General features: G+C 45.2%; 1 long non-coding RNA gene across 1 annotated transcript; it reads right to left on the bottom strand.

Annotated features, from left to right (window-relative positions):
* Positions 1 to 1,746: 1,746 nt before the first annotated feature.
* Positions 1,747 to 12,507, bottom strand: LOC143819279 (uncharacterized). The gene is made up of 3 exons (XR_013224893.1): positions 12,268 to 12,507; positions 6,048 to 6,112; positions 1,747 to 1,784 (listed from the first exon to the last, which is right to left on the bottom strand). It is a non-coding gene; the product is annotated as an uncharacterized LOC143819279 (long non-coding RNA).
* Positions 12,508 to 13,486: the final 979 nt, after the last annotated feature.

A 13,486-nucleotide genomic window follows, 5' to 3' on the forward strand; every position in this document is an offset into this window, starting at 1 on the left:
ATATAACAGATTTAATGAATGTTAAATGGAAAATCCAGAGTTGAAATGGGACAGCGGGATCTGGACTGCCGATGATAAGCAGTCCTGTTTCTCCTCCCCGGCTCCCTGCTCTCCCACAGTAGTTCCTTCTCCCAGGAGAAAGATAAATGCTGACAGAACAGATGGAGTGCAATGGCAGAGGGGTGTAGTGGCCAGCAGCACTGTAGCTACTGCAGCAACAAACGGGGAGGCTGGCAAGCTATTTGGCTCTGGTTTAAAAGTTAGTTTTGCATTGTAAATTTGCACGCTGTCTAAATACCTCAAAATGTTTCCCCAGTAGATAAACATACAACTTTAAGTGCAACTGACAGCTTGGTGTAGTGGTTAGGAGAGCCAACTTCTAATCTGGCAAGCTGGGTTTGAATCACCACTCCTCCTCCACATGCAGTCAGCTGGGGAACCTTGGGCTCGCCACAGCACTAATAGAGCTGTTCTGCCCAAACAGTGATATCAGGGCTCTCTCAGCCTTGCCCACCTAACACGGAGAGGAAAGGGAAGGCAATTGTCAGCCGCTTTGAGACTCCTCTGGGTAGAGAAGAGCGGTATATAAGAACCAACTCTACTATCAGGAGATGGTATGCACCTTACAAGGGATGAAAAAAGCATTTTTGGGAGAACCCTTGGACACCTGGTGAAGAGGGCTTTAAACTAAATCCAAAGGGGGAGCGAGATGTAAATTCAGAACCTGGTGTGATGGCAAGAACTGAAGATGGGAAGACTGCAAAGCTACAAGGAACGGCACGTAAGCAGGGAACTACTAGCTTATAAGGAAGTTCAAAAGCCAAAACCATGGGGCACACAAAGGATAAATTATGACATTGCTACAAAGTGCAACATCCGAAGAGTAGGAGAAGAAGGAGACTGTCTCAAGCTACCCCCCTGCGCCACCTCCTGGATGTTGACAGAACTGCTCTGACTAAGTTCTATTCAGTTGGGGGACAGGATTTTATTTTTCCAGAGTGTTAGGTAGGGGTGGACGGCCAGAGGAGAGCAGCTGGGTACTCAGCTGGATCCTCGGTATAACACCCTGGATAGCTAGTGGGTGGGACTAGTATAGCTGTAGTTAGTCGAGGGTGGGTTTTGAGGGAGGGTTTTTGAGGGAGGGTTTGGGATGGGACGGATTGGGATGGGAGGTTTTTAGAGAGCTATTAGATCGTTAGATGAAGGACTGCCCTACATGGTGGCCTAGGGAAGAGAGTGTGGCTATTGAGATGGGGATCCGGCCCGGGACTATAATTCCAGTTCTTCTGGGCCAAGGCAAACATAGCGGTGGGAGGAGATTCAATAATAGGGGGGCAACGACGTACGTAGGTCCAAGAAGGCCCCGACCGTGGAATTTCCACGGACGATGGCCTGGTCGATATGGACGTTGCCCTTCAAATCTTCATCCCATCCCCAGGTTCATGGGGGAGAGGGCTAGGGTGGAACCGGTGTTGATCCTATGCAATGCCAGGTCAATAAACAACAAGTCCTCAACCCTGCAGGATTACTTCGTAAGGCATGAGGCTGACCTGGCTTGCGTGACGGAAAGCTGGGTGCGCGAAGGCAAGACCGTCGCCTTGAAAGATCTGGCACCGCTTGGGTTTTCCGTCCTGCATCAACCCCGGCTCCATGGGAGGGGAGGGGGGTGGCAATTCTAGTCAGAGAGACCTTCTCCTACCTTCTCCTGCGCCAACAATTCCGGGGATTGAGTGTGTCGGTCTTGGGTGGGAATCGGTCGATTTGGTGCAGGTGTAGCGGTAGATCTGGTGGCGAATAACATCGTTCCATGGTCAGACCACCATGCCCTGAAGGCTCGACTGAGGATACCACCCCCTCTCCGTTTGGGTGACGGACGTATTCTAGTCCACTCGCGGAGACTCATGGAATCTGAAAGATTCCTGAATGCCCTGCGGGACCCGATGCCCTCCGGCACCTCGTTGACGGCCTTGGTGGAGGACTGGCAGTCCCGCCTTATGGCCGCCATTGACAAGATTGTTCCTAGGCGCCCTCTCCGCCTTCGCCTCAAACAGGCTCCATGGTACTCCCAGGAGCTTCAGGAGAGGAAGAAGGAAGTGAGACGGCTTGAGCGAGTGTGGAGGAAGACTCGTGACGAAGCTACAAGGACATCTCATTGCACGCTTATGAAGGCGTATGAGAATGCGGTGAAAGCGGCGAAACGAGACTTCTACACCGCAGAAATCGCGTCCGCAAGCTGTCGCCCAGCACAATTATTTAAGGTAATTAGATCACTTACTGCCCTCGAAGAAGGGCGACAAACGATAAGGGAATTGGAATTGAGCTGTGTGGCATTATCGAGCTATTTTGCGGGCAAAGTCCTGTCGCTCCGCCATGACCTACCTGCCACGATTGATACAGTTAGTGAACTGGAAGCTCCGTGGCCGTCAAGGGGGTTAGTGTTTGATGGCTTCAGGCAGCTCTCTGTAACCGAAGTGGACAAGTTACTGGGTTCAGTGAGGGCGACCACTTGCCCCTTGGATCCCTGTCCGTCCTGGTTGCTCAAATCGGGCGACCAGCGGATAGGAGGCCCCTTGAGGGAGATTGTCAACCTCTCCTTAACATCTGGAGAGTTTCCCAAGGGGCTCAAGGAAGCAGTGGTACGCCCCTTACTGAAAAAGCCATCATTGGACCCACGGAACCCTGCCAGTTACCGCCCAGTTTCACACTTGGCGTTTTTGGGTAAGGTGATAGAGCGGGCCGCAGCGGACCAACTCATAGGTTTCTTGGATGAAACTTCGGCCCTCGACCCATACCAGTCTGGCTTCCACCCTGGCCACGGGGTGGAGACCGTGCTGGTCGCCCTCATGGATGATATCCGGCGCCAGCTGGATTGGGGCGGCTCCGCCATTCTCGTGCTTCTAGACCTGTCGGCCGCATTTGATGTGGTCGACCACGAGTTATTGGTACACCGCCTCACCGGAGCTGGAATAAGGGGGACTGCGCTTCAATGGCTGGTCTCCTTTCTCCAGAACCGGACGCAGAGGGTTGCGATGGGGGAGAGTATGTCGAGCCCTTGTGAGCTCCCTTGTGGGGTTCCGCAGGGGGCGATACTCTCTCCCACACTTTTTAACATCTATATGCGCCCTCTAGCCCAGCTGGTCCGGGGCTATGGGCTGGGTTGCCACCAATATGCGGATGACACCCAGCTCTACTTCCTAATGGACGGCCGGCCGGACTCCACCCCGGATACATTTGCCAGAAGCGGTAGCTGGATGGCTCAGGCATAGTCGCCTGAAACTCAACCCCTCCAAGATGGAGGTCCTGTGGCTGGGCAGAAGAGGGCAGGACCAGGAAGCGCACCTCCCATGCCTGAATGGGGTGCAATTAACACCTGCACAAGTTGCCAGGAATTTGGGAGTGACATTTGATGCCTCCCTCTCTATGGAGGCTCAGGTCACCAATGTAGTTCGGACGGCATTTTTCCATCTTCGCCAAGCCCGGCTACTAGCGCCCTACCTGTCCTCGGAACACCTGGCCACAGTGATCCATGCAACGGTCACTTCCAGATTAGACTTCTATAACTCGCTCTACGCGGGCCTTCCCTTGTCTTTGACTCGGACGTTACAGCTGGTCCAAAATGCGGCTGCCAGGGTCCTCACTAGAACACCTTTGAGGGCCCACATTCAGCCGGTGCTTCGTTATCTGCACTGGTTACCAGTCTGTTTCCGAATCAGATTCAAGATATTGGTATTGACCTTTAAGGCTATACGCGGCCTGGGTCCCGTCTACCTGCGGGACCGCTTGGTTGCTTATGCCCCCCGCAGGGTACTCCGCTCTGCGGGTATGAATTTACTGGTTGTCCCGGGCCCACGGGATGTTCGCCTGGCCTCGACCCGGGCCAGGGCCTTTTCGGTCCTGGCCCCAACCTGGTGGAATGAGCTCCCAGAAGAGCTAAGGGCCCTGCAGGATCTACCAGCTTTCCGCATGGCCTGTAAGATGGAGCTCTTCCGCCAGGCATATGGTTGAGGCCAGGGCAGCTCTCCCACTAATCCATCAGAGGATCCCCTCCAATATTGAGTTCTCTAATATCGAGATCATTGTTAGATCTATTGTATTGGTGCCACCCTCTTCTGAATATTATTCTCTCCACCAGGCTGAACTAAGATCAGAATTGTGACCACCGCCGCTATATGTTATATGTAACTTTTGCTGATGTTAATTGGGGTTTTTATGGGGATTTTCTTGTGTTTTAACTATTTATGTTGTAAACCGCCCTGAGACCTATTGGGAGAAGGGCGGTCTAAAAATTTAATAATAATAATAATAATAATAATAATAATAATAATAATAATAATAATAATAATAATAGACTAATGCACAGAGTATGGGAAACAAGCAGGAGGAACTAGTAGTCCTAATAGAGGAAGGAGGCTATGACCTAATAGGAGTCACAGAAACTTGGTGGGATAATACTCACAATTGGAATACTAGAATTGAGGGGTATAATCTATTCAGAAGGGACAGACAAGTAAAGAAGGGGGGAGGAGTAGCAATATATGTTAAGAAATACAGGTACCTGAACATGAAAGTTCATTTGAGTGTATTTGGGTAGGCTACTATAAAAGGAGTAGGAAAGGAGAATGGTATTATTCTGGGGGTCTACTATAGACCAGAGCCTCTTGTGGCGCAGAGTGGTAAAGCAGCTGTCTGAAAGCTTTGCCCATGAGGCTGGGAGTTCAATCCCAGCAGCCGGCTCAAGGTTGACTCAGCCTTCCATCCTTCCGAGGTCGGTAAAATGAGTACCCAGCTTGCTTGGGGGTAAATGGTAATGACTGGGGAAGGCACTGGCAAACCACCCCGTATTGAGTCTGCCATGAAAATGCTAGAGGGCGTCACCCCAAGGGTCAGACATGACTCGGTGCTTGCACAAGGGATACCTTTACCTTTACCAAGGTGGTCAAAGAACTTGGATGAGATACTCCTAGACCAAATTACACAATTCTCAAATAGGGGGGAAACAATGGTTATGGGTGATTTCAGTTACCTAGATATCTGTTGGAAGACCAACTCTGCTAAAAATACAAATACAAAATTTCTTAACTTGTCTTGTTGACAGCTTCATCTCCCAGAAAGTAGAGAGGGGAACTAGGAGGTCTGCTATCTTGGACCTTTTTTTCCCCGTTGCAATGCACTGTTGCATTGTTTATACTATTATATTGTTATAACTATTAGTTATTCATATTATTGTTTGGTTATTCATATGTTATAGACTGTTTCATGTATTGTTCTTATGTGCCATGTAAACTGCCCTGAGCCTCCGGGGAGGGCGGATGGATGGATGGATGGATGGATGGATGGATGGATGGATGGATAGATGGATAGATGGATAGATAGATAGATAGATAGATAGATAGATAGATAGATAGATAGATAGATAGATAGATAGATAGATAGATAGATAGATAGATAGATAGATAGATAGATACTGAGAAGCTTTTGTTCCAGTTTTTCTCCCGGGAGGTATTCTCTGGCTCTTTTAGTTTCCAGAAGGCTGATGCACTCTTTCCAGTACCCAACCCCTTCTTTTCAAACGCCAATAATTGTCTTGAGTTTTTAGTAGGGTCTCCCATACACCTGACCCAGGATCTCTGCACTTGTCAGAGCTAAGTCCCTGTTTAATGGGGTGGGGAAATCCTCCTCTCACTAGAAGATCTGTTCCCCTTCCTTTGGCCCTACTTTCTCTCATGCTGTCCAGCCACCAGTTCCCATCATTGTTCCAGGCTGAGCTGAGGCAGCCGGCAGCCAGAGACAGGGCATTTTCAGTGGTGGCATTTTTCATCTTCCCCATGATGCTTACCTGGTGTCTCCCTCGACTACAAGCTGAAACATTGTTTTTATTGCAGGCTTCTAATTACAGAGGGTCTCTTGGTGATTTGTATGCTTTTTAATCAGTCATCTGCCATGGGTCCAAGTTGTCTGGATTAACATGGGGCTGATAAGTATTTTAAACAAATGAGAAAGAAGTGTGAGACTGAGCAAAGATCATATCAGTGTTATATGATGCTTACTTTTCTCTGTTGAATATGAAGAATTCTTTCCTCACTGTTTCCAGGCACTGCTGTAGGTGGACATTCTTTAAAAACCAGATGATGAAAATTAAAAAAAAGAAAGAAAACTGAACAGAAAGTACAACTGGGAACAATCAAAGTTTGGTAATAAGTCATGTGACTAACTTTCTTAAAGGACAGCTGGATTCTGATATCAGAGCTTTTTTTAAAAAAAAGTGGTTGCTTATTTTCAATGGATACAACCAAAAAGAAAGAAAAACCTATCCCAAGGCTACTAGCAATGTTTGCCAACTTTATACAGAATAAATAAAATAAAATAAAAGGTTTCTTCTTTCTGTGGGGCTTTACTGCAGGATCAAACCAAAACGGATTTCTAGATATCTCCCACTTTCAAGGGAAATTTTCCTCAGTGATTGTTCCTCTCACTTGTAAATGAATTGGTACTTCAATACCTCTATGAAATGAAATTGTTTCAAGTATACCTCGGTCTTTGGCTCTGCAGCGTAGGGATGCTAGCATTCTCTACTAGGTATTGAGCCTATATTGGGTGACTCAGTAAATAATAACTGTGAATTGATTTTAAAGCTGGTGGCAAGAACTGTTGACTTAAATTTTACAGGGATGAAGGATATTGATGCAAAACTAGCGCAGATAAACAAAAACTTATTAACCACCCATGAATCCTCTCACAGGAATGCTTCAATTGGGAGTAAAGAAGTTAATGCCACCACAAATCATTATAAGGAATCCGATACAAATAAGCAACAGCAAATATTAGTTCTTCAACGGACTAAAATCTGTTTATCAATCTTTAAATACAGAAATATTCTCCCTCCTTGGCTATCAAATCACCAAATTAAAAAACACCTGACCCTGTTGCTAGGACTAAGTATTAATCAGATTGACTTGATCTCCTATGAAATTTTAAATATTTCTAAAACTTCAGAAAGAGTAATTTTAAGCTTTAGGGGGACCAAACTCCCATCCCTGCTGTTAAATCGGCGTAGCTACCTCCAATCCAAGGGAATAATTCCTTCAAGAGTATATTTAAACCTCTTTACTTTCCCACTGTTGACATCCTTTTAAAAGACAGATTACTACAATAAGAGAGCTAGGAACTTGAAGGAACCCAATGGACCCCAACATCAAAGCTCCCATCAGGAAAAAACAGCAAATACTAGGGAAGAAATGCCCAACTTTGAACAGAATCTTCTAAAAGTACTCTTGGATTCTGGAAATAAAGAACTCCGTTTGTGTGATAATTCCCTAGAGGAAAATGTGTTGTCCACCTTTCCCCTGCTTTCTCCTGAATTCCAAAGTAATATAATAACCGAACTAAATAATTTAAGTAACAAACTGTCAAACCTAATTAAACCTCACTTACCTATCCCTTCCCTAACTCCATCAATTCAAATGGAGCAAGATCTCCCACTAATTGAGTTAATTGATCTAACTCAGTGGTCCCCAACCTTTCTGAGGCTGGGGACCGGCAGGGCATCGGACCGTGCCTGCGCGGGCCACGCCCGCACATTGGGCCGCGCCCTCGGGCCGCGCCCGCACACCGGGCCGTGCCCTCACGGGCCGCGCATGCGCCATGCGCAGTCGATTTCGGCCGCGCATGGCACATTTGCGCATGCGCGGCCCGTGCTGCGCGGGCATGGCCCGGCCCTGATTCCCTCTCCCCGCCCTCCCGCAGTAAGAAGCTTCCCGGGCCGCAAGCTTGGTTGGGGACCACTGATCTAACTGACACACATAATAGTATAGAGGTGACTGTAACTAATTCTAACACCATTCTAACACGTTCACCCAGTGTAAATTAAATTCTGTCAAAAATGGATCTGTAGTTCTAGATACCACTCTCAATTCTATTGAAACATTGGCAACAGATATTCAACCTGGAAGTTCCTCTATTCACTCAACTACTCTAGTAATTGACTCAAACTGACTAGAATTCAGACCTTCATTCTCAACCCTTCAAATACTGGCTTCGAACATTGCAGGATGGCATTGTAAGAGGGGAGACACTGACTTTTGTTCATTCCTCCAATCCTATGATATAATTCTCCTCCAGGAAACTTCGGTTCTAGGTGAAGTCCATTTACAAGGATACTACAATTTTTGCACCCCAGCCCTGGCATCACAAGGAAGAGGCAGAAACCGAATGGGCCTCTGCTTCCTTGTGAAAACAAATCTTAAAGAAACAATATCATATTTAGGTGATGCCCCCCCATATGCCCAAACTCTCTTAATTAATGCCAATCCAAGTATTTGGCATTAACTAACTAAGATTAGTTAACGTCTATATTCCCCCAATCTTGGAGGCTACTGAAGGGTATTTAAACTGGGAAGAGGTGACACATTATATTGCAACCCTCAAAAGAGACCATCCACAGGCTGAATTAGCACTTAATCAAGATTTCAATGCTAGACTAGGAACCAAGCACCTAACAAATTCACATCCAATAGGAATCAATAATAGATTATCATGGAATAGACCCAAAATCCAACAGGGCGAGCACAAATTTTATCAAATTGTGCTCTGATATGAATTTAAAAATTCTAAATGGCTCTAAAAAAATTCCGAAACTCAAATGAGTATACTCATCTTTCAACTAGAGGTAATAGCATCATCAATTTCGTTTGTGTCTCCTGGTCCCTTGTCAGTCGGATCAGCAACTTTCTAGTTGGCAGTTGAACAGAAAGTGACCACATGCCTCTAATTCTCTCAGTTAAGATAGACTTGATAGACCTCTATTCAGACTCTGTAACTTTAGACTATCCCCTGAATTTTAGAAAATTAACTTGGGCTCCAATCTTGATCCCTCAGATTGAGCAAGTGATAAATTCCCCCCAAATGCAAGATTTGGGACATAAGCTCCTTACAGCAGACTCCATTAATTCTATTTTGCAACTCTATGAGTCAGTAATTGGGCTTTTTTATCACCTATCAAAACCTCCCAATAAGAACATCCCAACCCCTACTTGGTTTGATAAAGAATGCTTACTGGAAAAGAAACTATTAAGGCACTATTGCATGCTATTCAATAAATCAAGATCTCTTGATAACCAATCCCACTAGCTCAGAGCTAAAGCCAAATACCAGTCTCTTGTTGTAAAAAAAAAAAATCCGAATTCCACAACAGAAACTGGGAATCATTAAACAAAGCACTAAATTCATCTGATAACCGGATATTCTGAAGAACTGTGACCAATGCCTTAACAAACAAGTAAAATAAAACCGTATGTCCTATTCCAGCTTCCAAATGGATGGACCATTTTTCCACATTGTTCACATTACCGTCTTCACTAGACCCTCAACTGTCCGTTGGACAATCTTCCTTTCCCTGTTGGCCAAACGTTGAACCTGCTGAGATTTCTGAACTGATAAAATCTCTAAAACCTCATAAGTCATCCGGTCCAGATGGGATCCCTCCAGACTTGATTATTCATTGTGCTAACCAGTGGGCTGTGCCTCTAGCACATCGGTTTACAAAAAGCAACCAAACAGGACTAATCCCAGATTCATGGCTAAATTCCATCATAACCCCAATATATAAAAAAGGAAAAATTGACCTTCTGAATAACTACCGCCCCATCAGTTTATTGTCAGCCGTAGGTAAGCTTTTTGCAAAATATCTGGCCACTAAACTTATAAACTGTACATCCAACAATTACATCATAGGGCCAGAGCAAATAGGGTTTAGGAAGGGATATACTACCTTAGATCATTGTACTGTTTTAGCTTTTTAAAGTCAGAAATACACCAAACCTAAGAGGGGCAAATTATTTGTTGCCTTTATTGATTTAAAAGCAGCCTTTGATTCAGTTTCCAGAGAGAAACTCTGGATAAAATTAAACAATCTAGACATAGACCAGCATCTACTCTTTCTATTAAAACATCATAACAACCACTGCCAAGTCAAATATTCTGCTGAGGGAAATTTAACACCAAAAATCCAAATAGGCATAGGAGTGAAACAAGGTTGCATCCTTGCCCCTCAGTTATTTAACCTTTTCTTAAGTGACTTACCCTTCTATTTTGACAAATTAATGGTCATCCCCCCATTCTTGGCAAAAGACCCACTCCACTTCTTTTATATGCAGATGACACAATTATCTTATCTAGAACTCGAGTTGGCCTTATACGCTATCTCCGGTCATTCGGAGATTACTGTAGTGACAATCAACTAAAAATAAACTTTGAAAAAACGAAGATCATGGTATTTGCAAAGACCCGATATAAGTTTCCCTGGATAATAAATGGTAAACATTTAGAACAGGTCAATCACTACAAGTATTGAGGCATAAACTTTACTTATAATAACAGCTGGGCCAACCATAGAGAAAAAACAATCAAATCTGCAAAAGGCCAGTTGTCCCTTTTAGCCAAGTTTTATCATCAAAAAGGCAACAAAAACCTTCAAGCAGCCATTAAAATCTACAATGCCAAAATAATTCCTCAGGTACTTTATGCAATCCCAATATGGATGGATGCATTTAATAATAAATTAGAGAACATCCAATCTTTCTTTTTCAGAAATCTGCTAGGAGTCCCAAACTGTGTGGCCAATCATACACTTGTCACAGAACTTGGCCAACAGAGTCTAGATGGGAGACCTCTAAGGAACATGGATGCAGAGGTAGGCAATGTCTCTTGCCTGGCTACCAGACAATCCATTTGGCCCAGTCATTGCTAACGTAGAATTCACGTAGAAGAGATGCAAGAGGTAAAACCTCTGAGGAGTGCTAAGCAAACCGGTCCCAGTAACCCGGTCCCAAACCGGACCCACGTGTGGTCCGTCGACTAACTGGAGGTGGGCCGTGAAGGACGCCTTCCCCCCCTTTACTTCATCCACGATCCGGCAGGCACACATGGGACTATCTCGTTGCAGAGAAACAAACTCAGGGTTCCCATTGATTTGTCATTGTCTTGAGTTAAAATTTCCATGAAAATAAAATGTTCCTTATGTTCATTGTTGTGGCGTGTCTGTATCTTATTTTGAAGGGATGTTTAAACATTAGCATAGCGACCAGAGTTAGAGAGCATTAGGGCAGTGGGCCTCAGTAAAATTGTGAAGCGTTGAGTGGTCCCCAGTGATAAAAAGGTTGGGGACCACTGCAGTAAACCACTGTGCAAACTGCTTCCTGACAGACCGCTGACTACCCAGGGTGCAGGATTAAAAAAATAATTTTTCTTATGAAAAAATATAGTTCCAGTTTCATTGACTTTGATGTAAAACTAGTTTGACAATACAGTGCTTAACCCTCTTCAAATTTTGCAGTGCAGTTCACATCCTGAGCAGAATAGAGCTGCTTTAATCTTGAAAAGGTCCCTGGGAAGTGCCGAACCTGTTGGATCCAGAATGCTGCTAAGTGGGGCTTCCTGGTTTAATAAACAGCTGCTTAGAGCCCCTCTCTGAACCTCTTGCTCCAGATTAAATGATTTTTGTAGCCTGGGAATCTGCTGTAATCCCAGGAGATCTCTAGGCTCCACCTGGATGTTGGCAACTGTAACAGTCCTGGAGGTCACATGGCCTTGAACTGCTTTTGTCCTGGGAGTCATGCAGGAGCTCCCTTGAACAAAAAATTATCCAGCAACAGCTATTTGGGGTGGAAAAGCACTAGTGAGGGAAGGGCCCTTCACTTTGGGCGAGTCATGCCCTGCCCTGCCTGCCTTCTGAGAGGGAAACCGGATGCCTCCCTTGCTCTGGCGCACAAGCACTTTCCCGCCACACTCAGGACTGCATTTGAAGGGTGTCTCTTCCTGGCCCTTCGGTTGTCCGGCCACCCTCTCCTTTACACACCAACAGAAGGGGCCCTAAAATACATCCCGGGTGATCTGCGGGCCCTGCAGCTGCGGGATTTGTCAGCTTTCTGCAGGGCCTGTAAAACAGAGCTCTTCCACCAGGTCTATGGTTGAAGCTGGGGTCAGCGAATCGGGGACATCGCTCCCACCCCAGGAGTTGGAGTGTACGCTACTCCCCTATCCTTTCCTCTTCACCTCTTTGATAATTGGGGGAGGGATGGGATTTTTAGCCGTCATGATTGTAGATTGATGTTTTAATGGGAATTTTAATGGGGTTAGTTGTTGTGACCCGCCTCGAGCCTGTTGGGAGAGGCGGGAAATATAATAATAATAATAATAATAATAATCCCCAGCCCCAGAGACGGGAGAGAGGAAGTGGCACCATCATATCTATGAACTGGAATATGGACTCACATTTGGCAGGAATCCTGGGACAAGGGATTTCTCAAGAACAGCACCCCAATTCATATCGGCCAAGTAGGGGGAACTCTGTATATCAGAAAGGCTGGAAACCCGGCAGTCAGGGTCCTTGGTGAGCAGCTGAAATTTAAAATGGTGGTGTTCAGTTAAAGGAGATGGGAATTAAAGTTGCAAGTGGTTTCACACTAATTTTCAAAGATTAAAAAATAGGCTAAGCTTGAACATTTCTTAGAAGACAAAACATTACAGTGAATGTAGAAGAAAAGAGGATGAGATAAATATCACTTGGTTTCTGACTGGAGGCCTTTGGGTGTCTACAGGATCAGGCCAAGGCATTCTGCAGCCCCCAAAGACCTTTCTCCTCTATTGCCAGCCCCCCACCCACTTACATATTTGGTCATGTTGATCTGCCTTCCCCCAATGGCCAATGAAGGGTCTAGAGGGGGTGGGACAGAGAGGGACACGGACCATACAAATCCTTGCTGGCCAAGAAGAAAAAAGCAAGGTGATTTGCGACATGTGGAAAACAAGGGCATTCTAAAAGGTACTGTAATGATTCTAAAAAGAAATTCCAAAACAGACAAAAAAGGGAGAATTTTAAACAGCCACCCTTAAAGAAGTGCTTTGTATCGGCACGTGCAACCGAAAGTAAGACATGGCATTTGCTCAGTGTGTGTACAAAACACATGTGTTTACACAGGGACTTTTTTTTTCTATCTTCATTTAAGGTTTTAGACTCTAAGAGTGGCAGGTAGAAGTGTTGTGATGGTAGAAGCGATAGGCTCAGGATTTCTAAAATGCAAGCTTCAAAATGGCCACATTACAGGGGTTCTCATTAAAGATTGCTTATATGTACCACAACTTGCAAGCAACCTGATTTCAGTGAAAGGACTAGCTAGAACAGGGATGGTGACATCATTTGGAGAAAAATGCTTCAGCAAGCGAAGAGAGGGATTGATTGCAACTGGGACAGTAGGAGACTTTGTATAGAAAAACCTGACTAAATGTTACAGTCATAAGAAATGTTCCTGGCTATGGCACAGATAGACAGAGAGATAATAATGCTATTGCCCACCTTTAGAGCCAGAACTTTACCAAGGGCATACAGATAACTAAGTGCAATATTGAATGTTTCTAAACATGAGCAGGCAGTGTGATGCAGTGGTAAAAAAGGCAAATGCCATTTGGGGCTGTATCAACAGAGGCATCACAT

Source organism: Paroedura picta, chromosome 10 (assembly GCF_049243985.1).
Source record: "Paroedura picta isolate Pp20150507F chromosome 10, Ppicta_v3.0, whole genome shotgun sequence".
Taxonomy (NCBI): Eukaryota; Metazoa; Chordata; class Lepidosauria; order Squamata; family Gekkonidae; genus Paroedura; species Paroedura picta.